Source organism: Macaca mulatta, chromosome 5, assembly GCF_049350105.2.
Source record: "Macaca mulatta isolate MMU2019108-1 chromosome 5, T2T-MMU8v2.0, whole genome shotgun sequence".
Taxonomy (NCBI): domain Eukaryota; kingdom Metazoa; phylum Chordata; class Mammalia; order Primates; family Cercopithecidae; genus Macaca; species Macaca mulatta.
Window position 1 is genome coordinate 187,022,682 of NC_133410.1, and position 13,787 is coordinate 187,036,468.

The 13,787-nt window shown below is 39.1% G+C and overlaps 1 pseudogene; it reads right to left on the reverse strand.

The window, feature by feature from the left end:
- Positions 1-243: 243 nt before the first annotated feature.
- LOC699993 (large ribosomal subunit protein eL29-like) lies at positions 244-1,027 on the reverse strand (annotated as a pseudogene).
- Between the last annotated feature and the right edge of the window lie 12,760 nt (positions 1,028-13,787).

The following is a 13,787-nucleotide window of genomic DNA, read 5'->3' on the forward strand; positions in this document are numbered from 1 at the left end:
TATTTTTTTTTTTGAACTACAAAGGGACCTTTTACCTGTGGAAGGAGTCAAGGGTAATTCACCCTAATTCACCCTATCAGGTTTGCGAATTTAGGTTCTTTTTTTTTTTTCCTGCCTCAGGTTTATTTGTACAAATAGCAAGGAGGACCCCAGCCCCATGCAGATGGCAGGAGGTGGGGGTGGGGAGGTGGGGGTGGGGAGTCACGTCAGTCCTTCTGTCCTCATGTTGGCAGACAGAGATATCTACTCTGTAGCCTTTGTAGGGGTGTGGGCACCTTTGGGAGCCTGAGCTGGAATTGAAGCTGGAGCTGCAGCCTGGGCCTTGGTTTGATACTTGGCCTTGGCCTTTGGCTGGCACAGCTGGAGCCCCTTGGCAATGCAAGCACAAGCATGCTTCCTGGGTAGGCAATGTAGGCAAGTCCATCGAGCTTGCGGCTGACACCCTTTGGGATCTTGGGCTTAACCTCCTTGGGCTTTACGAGGGCCTCGATAGCCTCGGCATGTGCACTCGTGGCCTTGGCATTGTTGGCCTGCATCTTCTTTAGGCTCTTCTTGTTGTGCTTCTTGGCAAAGCGCATGTTCCTCAGGAACTTGGGGTCCACCCCCTTAAGAGTTTCATATCTTTGTGATTAGGGTTTCTTGATACCATTTCTGTGCCATTTTCGGGACTGGTTGTGTGTGGTGTGGTTCTTGGACTTGGCCATGTCTGCACCTGAAGCTGTGGCTCCCCTAGGTTCTCTTAATAACACCACCCACAATAAGCATGAGGAAGACACTAACGGTGTGAATCCTGGAAAAGTTACTTCAGCAAATAAGTTGAGACAGAAAAGTCCATTTCTGAAACCTCTGTTAGCTGAACTAAATAACCCAGACTTAATCCCTTATTAAAAACAAGCAGTAGGCAAAGCATGGTGGCTCAGGCCTGTAATCCAATCGCTTTGGGAGGCCAATGTGAGAGGATCAATGGAGGCCAAGGTGGGAGGATTGCTTGAGCCTGGCAGTTGAAGACCAGCTAGAGCAATATATTGAGATCCCATCTATAGAAAAAATTTAAAAAATTAGTCAGACATGGCGCCCGAGGTGCTAGCTAATCAAGATGAGGTTGGAGGATCCCTTGAGCCCAGGATTTTTAGGTTACAGTGAACTATGATCACAGCACTACACTACAGCCTGGGTGACAGCAAGAAACTGTCTCAAAAAAAAAAATGCAGAAATTCTGGACAAATACAAAGGTCATCTGCATCTGCATTAAAAAGCTAGCAAAATAGTCAAAAATTACTAAGTTAAAGAAGGACAATGCCTACTTTGGGGACCTGCTTTTTTGCTCGGAGTGGTTTCTGGATTCTGGGGCAGTGGCTGAGGCACTGGGCAGCATGTTTTCCAGGCCTTGGAGAGTGGTGCACTAGGATTAATGGGGACGGGTGGAAGGTAGCTCTGTTCAGTTTTTTAGGCTCTCAACCAAAACTTTAGTTAATTTTTGCAATAAGGAAAGTAGAGAATTTGGACAAAACAATGAGCTTACTTATCTGCATTTCTTTTTTCTTCTGATTTCAGTCCAGCATATCCTAGTTGTTTCAGTAACTTTCCTGTACCTTTAAAAAAAAAATAATTTTAGATGCTCATCCAGATAGTCTATTGAATATGTCAGCTTAGTTTACAGTGCTTGAAGAACTCTCTCCTAAATGAATAGATGAGAAATAGAAGATAAAGGTGTAGACACTTGCTAGCTATAACCACAGCAATAGACATAGGTATAGATACATATAAATGAACAAAAAAAGGCTGGGTACGGTGGCTCACACCTGTAATCCCAGCATTTTGGGAGGCCAAGGCTGGTGGATCCCATGAGGTGGATACAAAGCCTGAAAAATGTTCAACTGCCTGTCAAGTACAAATAAAACTAGAGACCAGCCCGGTCAGCATGGCAAAACCCTGCCTCTACTAAAAATACAAAAAATAAAAATAAAAAAATTAGCCAGGCATAGTGGCGTGTGACTGCAATCCCAGCTACTCAGGAGACTGAGGCACGAGAATCGCTTGAACCCAGGCAGCAGAGTTTGCAGTGAGCCACGATCGAGCTACTACACTCCAGCCTTGGTGAAAGAGCAAGACTGTCTCAATAAAAAATACACAAATAAGTAAATAAATAAATAATATAGTGATGCCAAAAAAAAAAAAAAAAAAAAAAATCATGGTACTATTCCAATAGGGCAATGTTAAAAATAATTAGAAAAATTAACAGACAGATTTATCCATCTTCTCTTTATCTTATTTCTGGGGCTATCAAGTAGTCTGTCTTTTCCCAAAGATCTGTTTCATGTTCATCTTTTACTAAGAAGAAAGCTCTGAGATGACTTTTCTTCTTTAGTGGTCTTTTTGTTGCGGGATGAAAAGGAAAACACGAGAGACAGAGGAATAGTCACTACTTTTGAAATCATGCAGGTGATGTGGGAGTTAGGGAACAGGAAGCAATGAATGAAAAAGATTGATAAAGTTTTGGTTTAATAAAGTTTAAAAAAAAAATGCCCCCTTCCCTTGCCCCTTCCAACCCAACGAGCCCTTTTAATTAAACATACAACGAAAAAAAAAAAGTAGAGTAGATGTATTCGACTTCTTTGATTTCTACTCCATACAGGTAATGAATCGTGTGGGTCTGAATTTCAAACCTACATGATTCATTACCTGTTTATTGAAAAGAATAGACAAAGGTTTACATGAAAAGAATAAAGACCAGAAAAGACAAAAGTCTTTTTAAATTTTATTTATTTATTTATTTATTTTTTGAGACGGAGTCTCGCTCTGTCACCCAGGCTGGAGTGTAGTGGCGCGATCTCGGCTCACTGCAACCTCCCCCTCCCGGGTTCAAGCGCTTCTCCTGCCTCAGCCTCCCAAGAAGCTGGGAATACAGACACTCACCGCCACACTCAGCTCATTTTCGTGTTTTTAGTAGAGATGGAGTTTCACCATATTGGTCAGACCAATCTCGAGCTCCTGACCTTAAGTGATCCACTCGCCTCGGCCTCTCAAAGTGCTGGGATTTCAGACGTGAGACACTTCACCCTGCCAACGAAAGTCTTTAAGACTGAGAATTAAAACCTTTAAGGTTAATGGCAAAATTGTACCTTTCAGCTTCCCTGTGTAATCCAATACTTAACTTCTGTAACTGAAGTGTGTAATTTCATTTTATACACTAGATTCAATGAGGGTACTCTGTGCTTCCCACCACCTGATAATAATTGTGTAAGCTGGTATTCTATTGGCCAGATCTGACAAATGTGAGAAAATCAACAGTTTATAATTTTGACACATATTTTCACATGCTAATTTTCTCAATCTAGAAACAAAAAAAGAAAAGAAAATAGTAAAATGGAGAGGAAAACAGGCTCTTCATATATGATGCCTTTTACGTCTCCTACTGAAAGAGAACAATGACAAGAAAGAAAACACGGTTTCCAAATTGGCTGAGAAATATTTTTTGTCGTAGTGATATTCTTTGTCTTAATTGTAAAACTTCTTGTTTGAAGAAAAAACATATGAAGGAATGTAATATGACAAAACCCATTTCACAATTAATAAACTTAAAATGTCAAGATATAAAAACAAAATAAACTTTTGCTAAAAGTTTAGGTGTGTCAAAGGCCCAGAAGTAAAATTAAACACTGCTGTGCATGCCAATAATTCATTTTCTGAAATTTAAGACGAACAGGAGTGAATAAGAAGAAATGGAATAATAGAATTTGTTAAATATTACATTTTGTTAAAGAAAATATAGATTACTTTCTTTAATAAACTGATTTGCAAACACTTTTATTTCTTTACTCCTAGAAAAAGTTTGGTCACAATTTGTATTAGTCCATTCTGCCGAATCATAGCAGAGGCACCTCCTCACCGGGCGGCAGGGGAATGAGTGCCAAGCAAAGGGGAAAGAGCCCCGTATAAAACCATCAGCTCTAGTGAGAACTCGCTCACTATCATGGGAACAGCATGGGGAGAATCACCCCCACCATTCAGTTATGTCCACCTTGCCTCTCCCTTGACATGTGGGGATTATGGGGATTACAATTCAAGATGAGATTTGAGTGGGGACCCAAAGCCAAACCATATCACTACTGTTTTACTCCTACTACAATTAATTTACGAAATGTTAGTATGCATGTACACACATACACACATAACAGAGATCATACACATAGAGGGAGAGGAGAGCGAGGGACAGGGGAGAAAGAAGAAAACAGAGGTGCATGGCAATAAGGCACTCCCAGTCACGTGGTATCAGCTCCAGGAAGTCAACAGACTCTTTTCCTTATTTCAGTGATGAGGAAACAGGCTAATAAGAACAATTAAGTAAACTCTTTTATTAAAGTTTTATGTTCATTAAACTAAACCAATCCTTTCTAGTGATCTGGGTTTTCCTAACACTGTACTTTTCCATTAAGTATTAATTACTGCCATGCGCGTCCGTGTGAAGAGACCACCAAACAGGCTTTGTGTGAGCAATAAAGCATTTTAATCACCTGGGTGCAGGCGGGCTGAGTCCGAAAGGAGAGTCAGCGAAGGGAGATAGGGGTGGAGCCGTTTTATAGGATTTGGGAAGATAAAGGAAAATTACAGTCAAAGGGGGTTGTTCTCTGGCAGGCAGGAGTGGGGGTCACAGGGTGCTCAGTGGGGGCCCTTTTTGAGCCAGGATGAGCCAGGAAAAGGAATTTCACAAGGTGATGTCATCACTTAAGGCAAAGACCTGCCATTTTCACTTCTTTCAGTTGTCATGAGTTAAGGCAGGGGCAGGGCACTTTCACTTCTTTTGTGATACTTCAGTTACTTCAGGCCATCTGGGATTATACGTGCAAGTCACAGGGGATGTGATGGCTTGGCTTGGGCTCAGAGGCCTGACAATTACTGTATGCAATTTCAACATGAGTGTTATGTAAGCAATAGAAATGTCTAAGCTTCTGTTTCTTGCTCTGCTAAGTGAGAGAATACCAATGTATACCAATTTACCTCTCTAGTTCTGTAGGAACTGAAATAGCTAGTGTTCTTTCTCTACATTAGATAGAAAGTATCAGAATATTTCAATTGAAAGTAAATCGATATGTGATAGTACTGGTTCTTGAGTTTTACCTCGGATTTTGCTAAAAACATGCTTGAGGTCCATACCCAGAGCTAAAGATCTAGATACATATAAATAAACTACTGCTGATCAAGATATTTTTATTATGAAGGATTATGGCCAAGATAATAAAAAAATTGCATATAGGTAACAATTTAACTTAATTTGAATAGCTATACCTGCCGTGTCTGCAAGTATAATTTAATTAAAAGTGGAAAATGTGATATTCAGGTAATAGGGTTTGGAACCTTGTATCTAATTACCAACTGTAAGTGCACTGACCTCATGCTGCTACTAAACAACTACAATAACACAAAATATATTTCCCTAATGTTTCTTACAAAAGAAGTGCAGATAGCCAATTATAAGTAAGTGTTTACTTTCACATTTCCATTTAAGCTAATATATACGTGGTAAAATTTAGAATCTTAGGAAAATTTAAATTATTAGACTTCTATATTAACAGAAAAAGTTTATCAAAGCATTATTTCAGAAAAGCTTCCCTGTCTTTCATAAACTTGTTTGAAGCGAATGAGGATTTGAAATAAACTCTGTGAAAATAAACTACAGATGTAAAAAATGCATTTTCACAAAAGTTTTAAAATCTTCATTGTTTTGTGTTTGTTCTCACAGAGATAATAACTGATACTTTGGCACTCAAATGCAACCTGCTTGGACATGGTCCATCTATTTATTAAATTTGGCTTCATATATACTCTTAATTGAGTGTATTAGATTTTATGCAACAAATTTATGTTAAGTTGTCTTCTGATCTCCCACTCTCAGGCTATGAGCATTAGAAAATTAGACATTTTATTTCTAATGAGTAAGAAATGACTTATCTGTATGCCAACTTTATTTGAACTAAAATGTGAAGATGTTTCAATGATATTATGATTTTTATGATAAGAAATGATAACCAAGGAATTGACAAGTCCAGCTACTCAGAAGGTCTCCAAATCCAGGCCACTGGTGTTTTTATGGAGACCTTAATTGTGTAGCATGAGTGATTAAACCTTTGGCCATTGGTGATCAACTTACCTTCAGCCCCTCTACCCTCTCAAGAAGTTTAGGGGGTGGGGTTGCAAGCCTTTGTCTTTCCAATGACTAGCCCCATCCTGAAGCTATCGACAATATCAGCATACAAAAAGACAGCAATTCAGAGACTCTAAGAATTTTAGGAGTTGTGTGACAGGAAAGGAGCCCAGGACTAAACATGTATTTTGCCCTTTCTTCCTTTCTTAATCTCCTGTATGTTTCTCTTTATTTATATCATGTTTCTTATCTCTCTTTAAAGTTTAAAAAATAAAATATTTTTGTATCTTTTTATGGGTGTCAGGCCTCTGAGCCCAAGCTAAGCCATCGTATCTCCTGTGACCTGCACCTATATGTCCAGATGGCCCAAAGCAAGTGAAGAATCACAAAAGAAGTGAAAATGGCCGGTTCCTGCCTTAACTGATGACATTCCACCACAAAAGAAGTGAAAATGGCTGGTCCCATTTAACTGATGACATTACCTTATGAAATTCCTTCTCCTGGCTCATCCTGGCTCCAAAGCTCCCCAACTGAGCACCTTGTGACCCCCACCCCTGCCAGTCAGAAAACAACCCCCTTTGACTGTAATTTTCTGCTACCTACCCAAATCTGATAAAACGGCCCTACCCTGTCTCCCTTCACTGACTCTGTTTTCGGACTCAGCCCACCTGCACCCAGGTGATTAGAAAGCTTTATTGCTCACACAAAGCCTGTTTGGTGGTCTCTTCACATGGATTCACGTGAAACTACCAGATATCAATTCAAGCATAGGTTAGGTGCAGATTTTGCATTCTTTAACTTACTAAAAAAGAGACAGTGTTTTTTCTTCAATATTAATATCTATGGATGTATCAATGTATGTATTAGATTCCAATGTTTAATCATTTATGAAATGCATACATATCTTATAATATGTATAAATAACATATGATCTTCTAGGAATTAATCTCATGATAGAAATGCAAGTATATGAAAAGATAGGTTATTTGTCATCAAAATCAAATAGCCTAGAAAACATAAAAACACACCTAAAACTATCATTTAAAAACCCTACAGATTACACTGGAGAAGTGTACCAAATTGTCTGAGAGCACAAGAGAAGGAAGAGGCTCTACATCTTCCTGGAGGAGTGGGGTTACAAGTAGGGAGCATAAAAGAATAAAATATTTGAATGGAAAGCCAGACAGTACTGTGGTTTTTTTGGCAGGCAGGGGGAGACGGAGTCTCGCTGTTGTCACCCAGGCTGCAGGCTGGAGTGCAGTGTGGCGTGATCTCGGCTGGCTGTAACCTCTGCCTCCCAGGTTCAAGTGTTTCTCTGGTCTCTGCCTCAGTCTCCCGAGTAGCTGGGATTACAGGCGTGCACCACAATGCTTGGCTAATTTTTGTACGTTTAGCAGAGACGGGGTTTCACCATGTTGGCCAGGCTGGTCTTGAACTCCTGACCTCAATTGATCCACCCGCCTCAGCCTGCCAAAGTGCTGGGATTATGGGCATTGAGCCACCACGCCTGGCCGGGACAGTAGTATTCTGGCAGGAAGACTGGCAGTGCAAGGTGCTCAGATGAGGAGATGAACGTGAATCCTGCCTAACACTGAAAGATGTAGGTGAGGCTGGGGGCCCTGCGCACATGGGTGTATCTAGAGCTTAAAGTATAAAAGGGGTAGATGGTCAAAAAATACGATGGAAACTTAAGCAAGCCTGCAAGCAGTAATATGTCTGGACTTTGTTTTCAGAATAAATGAGGAGTCCCAGGGAAAATGAGGAAGGCAATATATGATTTGTTAAAAATAGCTCTTTTGCATTTATGGGAAGCATTAATTAGATTGAGGGAGTGGAGCCAATTAGAGGCTGCGGCAGCGGGGATCCTAAGCTGGTACGTTACAGTGGAGTCACTTCCACACAAGAATTTGAGTCTAAATTTATAACCTCAGGTATAAAAAACCTATAGTCAATATTTCCCATGAAAATTATTTAGAAATATGAGATTTTAGAAGCCAAAATAACATCTCTCCATAACTACAAAATTAAAGCTTCTGCTAGTTAGAATTTTACCTTTGTTATTCACTACTTCATTCCTAGGGCCTATGATGGTGATGCCTGGCACACACCTCATGCCTAATAAACATTGGTTGAAGAATTAGTTAACAATAGACAAGTTGTCTTCTTGTGTTGGTTGAGAAAGATTTTTACCTGTTTGTTCGTTTTTCTGCTTCACAGTAGTTGCAGTAGCTAGCTTACTATCAAGGTCCATACTGTATATAGAATACGTTTTTTTCATAGCTCAGGAAGATGTTCAATAACAAAATACTTACATAGTGAGAGACATTTGGGATCTAACACTGAAAACCAAAAACAAAAACTCAAGTCCTGGTCTTATGCTGAGAGAAGGGTATCAACCTACCAAGTGAAATGGAGAGATAAATGTAATGTGTGACGCTTTCCTTTCTCTTTTCCTCCCTTTCACAATTTCTTCTTCTCTTTCCACATAATGAGTTTAATTTTAATACATAGCATTCATCTTACGTGAATCCATTGTTTTACAACTATTTTATATAAAGGATTTATGACTTCAACATGGCTGTACCAATAGAGGTACAGAAAACGGGACAATGATGAGGAACATTTTAGCGATTGAATAGATAAGATAGTGAAACAATTGATTTGTATGAAAGATAAGAGAGGCGCTAGTCAGAGATGTTTGTGGCATGGGCTAATCGTTCATCAAAGCTGCCATTCATGAGTATGGAAACATATGAAGAGGAGCACCTTTATTGCTGGAAAGAATTGCAATGATCTACTGATCTTAACGTAAATATGTTATCTTTAAATAAAACTTCTATGCAGATTGATTTTTTGAAACTCGAGAGGTCTGAACTGAAGATCAAAATGGGAAAGTCATTAGTGTATCTGGTGGTATTTGAATTCATCTATTTGGATACGGTACATCAGGGATAATATAGCATGAGAAGATAACTCTAGAGACAGAGCCATGGGGAGCATCAAAGATAAACCTTGGATATCACTTTCCAGGGCCTTGTTTTTATCAGAGGCCCTTCTCCCCTTCACATACTAGGTCAGGGGCCACCTATGATCCCATTTTGGCCAGTGCATCTTCAACTTACTTGTCAAATTTGTCTCTTCTAGAATTCAGCAGTTTAACCTTCAAATGATGCTGTGAATAGGTTATCAGTCTCTCCTCAATGACGCCTGCTACCTTTATGAATTTCCCCTGAATTCAGCTGGATACCAGTTTCACCTTGACATCCCCCACCCACCCAGCCTTGAGTCCCTTCCTCCAGCAAGATCCAAAATCCTAAGTTCCACAATTCAGGACGATGACCCACAGGGTCTCCTGACAGACCAACAACCATAGGTAGGGTCAACTCTATGCTCCAGGCCAGAAGGAAGCCGTTGGGGATGAGAACTTTGCCCCAGTGCCAAAGATTCATCATTTTTGTTCTGTTGTTGGATAAGGAAAAATGTGGAGTCTTGATAAGACAAGGTAGCAAGAACGAGGAGGAGGCCCCAGGGTGGAGGAGAATAATCGTTCTGCTAGATGGCTAAGTACAAACAACCTGTTTGCACAACATCCTGTTCTCAAATACCTCACTCTGCCAAGTAACCCTAGCATGACCCTATCTGCATGTAGCACCACCAGCACGACCCTATAAAACTTCCCTCCAGCCCCTGCCTCCTTGCAGACAGCCCCTTCTCTGCTGTATGACCCATTGCACTCTTGCAGTACATCATCTTACTTTTCTTCTAATATACTTGCTTTCTTTAGCTAACTTCTGTTTTGGTAAATTCTTTTACTGTCCACGATGCTAGCCCCAGCCAGTCACAACCCACAACCATTAGTCAAGAAGAAAAATGTAAGAAGTGGCTTCTACTTCTTTAAAAAGATAAGCCATCATGAGCTACTCTTCTTTTACTTCAAAATCAACATGAAGAAATGACAAAGGAAGAAGGAAACTTGAATTGCAATAATGAGCAAAATTAGCCATTATCTATGGCTTGGAACAGAACACCTGAAACTGGGTAATTTATAAAGAAGATAATGTATTTCTTATAGTTATGGAGTCTGTGAAGCCCAGGGTCACGAGAATGCATCTGGTGAAGTCTTCTTCATGGCAGGGTCTCTCTGGGGCATCTCCAGGCAGCCGAGGGCATCACATGGAGGGGGCTGAGGATAACCTGTGCTAGCTCAGGTCTCCCTTCTCATAAAGCCACCAGTTTGCCTCCCATGGGAACGCATTACTTCATTGATCCATGAGTGACTCTGTCCTCACAATCCAGTAGCCTTTTACCACCTGCACCTATCAACACCTCCACATTGGAGATGAAATTTCAATATGAGTGTTGGAGGGGCATTCCAACCGTAACAACCTCCCATAAACTTGAAAGCGGTATTGCATTGTATTGCATTGGGGTGAGTGTGGGGTGGATGGCTGCCACACAGGGCAGTGTGAGCTGGAGGAAGCAGTGAGAAAATGCAAGACAAAGCTTTTCAGGTTCTGCCATTGCCTCTTCTCAGTGCTGCGGAAATGGATGGCAACAGCTCAGGCCATGGAGGTAACGTTCCACAGACAGAGGTGTACACAATCTATGTTGGGGCCAGGAATGGATGAAAACAAGAGAGGGACAGAGGGACCATCATCTCTTTATGCTTCCTCTGACGGTTGTTCTTCCTGAGAGTTTTTAAGGTGAAACCTGGGACCAGAGGAAATACACTGGTGAGGAGGCTGCAGAAGGGAGAGATGAGCTGTCTTCTCCAGTATCTGGGAAATTCTTCAGTGAGAATCCTTCCTACTTTTCCCCATCAACATATGAAAGGACACAAAGATAGATGTGTACCCGCCCCCCACCCGCTACACCCTTGTTCTGCTCTCCAATCTTTGCACATACCAGAGATTTCGTAAGTTCTGTGAGTACCTGGTTTTCTGCACGTACCAGAGATTTTGTTTTGCACATACCAGAGATTTTGTAAGTTCTGAGGCAAGGTCACAAGACGTGTTTAAGTAAGATAAACTCTTGCTGCCATAAACCTGCTCTCCCGCCTCAAAGTTTGAACCAAAATATCAGAAATGGCAGGAACCAATCATAGTTAGCCAAATCGCCTTGTTCAAACACTAGCCAATCATATATCTGATTTGTATAATAACTCTATGCCCACTTTTCTTAGACTATATAACATTGTTCGGAGCTGAGTGGGGGAGCTCTCCTGCCCGTCTCGTTTCACGAGCGAGGGAGAGTTCCAGGTTCGAACCTGTAATAAAGATCCTTGCTGCTTAGCTTTGACTCTGGACTCTGGTGGTCTTCTTCGGGGAATAAACGGTCTGGGCATAACACATACCCTCATTTTTTAACTCAATGTAAATGGTAGTTCTGGCTTCACATATTCTGAAATATAATACCTTCTTAGAAACCAGAGCCGCTGTGTCTAGGAGAGTAGGAGCTCATGGGCTGTAAAGAGATCCCTGCCTGAGAAGTAGAACTCCTCAAAAAATAGAACACAAACTAAAACGATTGGTACCATTTGACATAAAATTACTGAAACACATGAACTAAGAATTTAAAATAGCAGAAAAAATATACCTAGAGAAATAAGGGAAGATATGAGCAGTATAATCAAGAACAAGAAGGCTTATAGAAATATTAGAAAGGAAATTTATTTGTTGAAATGAAGGACAAAATAGATGAGAAAATCGTAGAATAGATTTTGCTTCAAAATTGACTGTTAAACTGGAAAAAGGAACACTTTCAAAGGCAGCAAAAGAAAATAAAGAATATTAATACAGTTTAAATAAATGCGACCGGAAAATAAGAATTTTGAAGAAAAATGTGATACATGTAGATAAGGAGGTACTTCAAGAAATATGGTAATAAATTATCCATAATTTAAGAAAAATTAAGTTTCCATTTAAAAGACTCATAGAATGCCAAACAGAAGAGAAGAAAAATCACAAAAGCAAACATATTTTAGTTAAATTTAAGAACATTAACACATTTGTAAAGCTTTCAGAGAAAAGGACAAACCACCCAAAAAGTGACATGATTCAAATAAACATCAGGCTACTCAATAGCAGCACTGGATAGAAGTCAGAAACAAAACAAAGCAAAACTTCCTAACGTCAATATTTCTTTTTCAGAATCAAGAAAAAAAATGTAGCAAATGAGTAAAGAAGATGAACAGACATTTCATACAAATAGCCTGTAGCATAATTTCACACATTATAAGAAAAGTGCAAAATAAAACTACATTAATATGAAAGTTTTTACCTACTCGATTGTGAAAATGTTTACAGCTTCACAAGAAATTGAGGAATTGTGGAGATGGCTATGGAAATGAGGTTCTCTCATTCCTATGCAAGGCTTACAGGAATGCTAAGTGGAATACTTTCACAGAAGAAAATGTGGCCCCATCCAGCACAAAGATATATGCATGTGACTTTTGACACAGATACTTCACACATAGGTAAAATTCCAAGCATCTATTTTGTAATATTGGGGGGAAACACCCACAAGTACCTATTTATTGTTGCAGAATTTGTAATGTCAGTATATTGGAAAACACCTGGACACTCATGCAGAGAAGACCCTAGGTTCACATACACACAACGGAGTACTGTGCAGCAGTAAAAATCAATTCATAAATAAATAAAAATAAAATTAAAATAGAAAGATCTAATCAGTGTAATCAGCTAGTGTGGAGTGAAAAACAGCAAGGTGCAGAATACTACAAAGCAATCAAATATAGTTAAATGCATTTGTTTGCTTTTGCAAAAAAAAAAAAAAAAAAAAAAAAAAAAAAAAAAAAAAACAGAGAGCGAGCGAGAGAGAGAGAAATAGCAGAGAAAGAGAAAGCCTAAATGTGAAACTAAAAAAATGCTTATTAAGAACGTAGATGAAAATTGAGCAGAAGGTAGTTCTGACTCAACATCTGCTAATGATGCCCATGCTCAAAAATTAATTATTTAAAATGTAAACTAAAGTTAAAAGGAGATTAAATACTTTAAAAACAGAAAAACACCTAACTCTATGTCAAACTGATAACCTAACTACACATACAGGGAATTAATGTAGGTAACTTAAAATCACAGCACTACAATTATTCACCTTAGTAGGATGTGTAAAAATATTGCAAAACAAATCTTTCAGTTAAATTTTTAGTTAAATGTATTTGGTAGAGTTGTTGTGAATGGTGGTATGGGTATAGCAATTTAACAATGCTCATTTTTGTTGTGGGGTAGATCAAAGAGTAAATACATTAATATTTCACTGGAGGAATTTGGTAAGTAGAGCAGAAATAAAATATGACTCCATAAATAAAGCTATTTATCAATATTTTGTGAATAATAAATTCAGTTAGTACTTCAAATTAGTGAAAAAGAGATGAAATATTCAATTAATCATTATGGTACATGTTAAAAGCTCTTTGAATAGTGTTGGATCACTAATTCAATCTTTACAACAGAATGAATTTCATATGGATCAGCTTATACACACACACACGTATGAGCTTATAAATATGTATATGCATGTGTGTGTGTGTGTGTGTGTATATATATATATATATATATATATATATATACACACAATAAAATAGTTGAATTTATTTTTAATCTTGGAGTTGAGAAAACCCCCT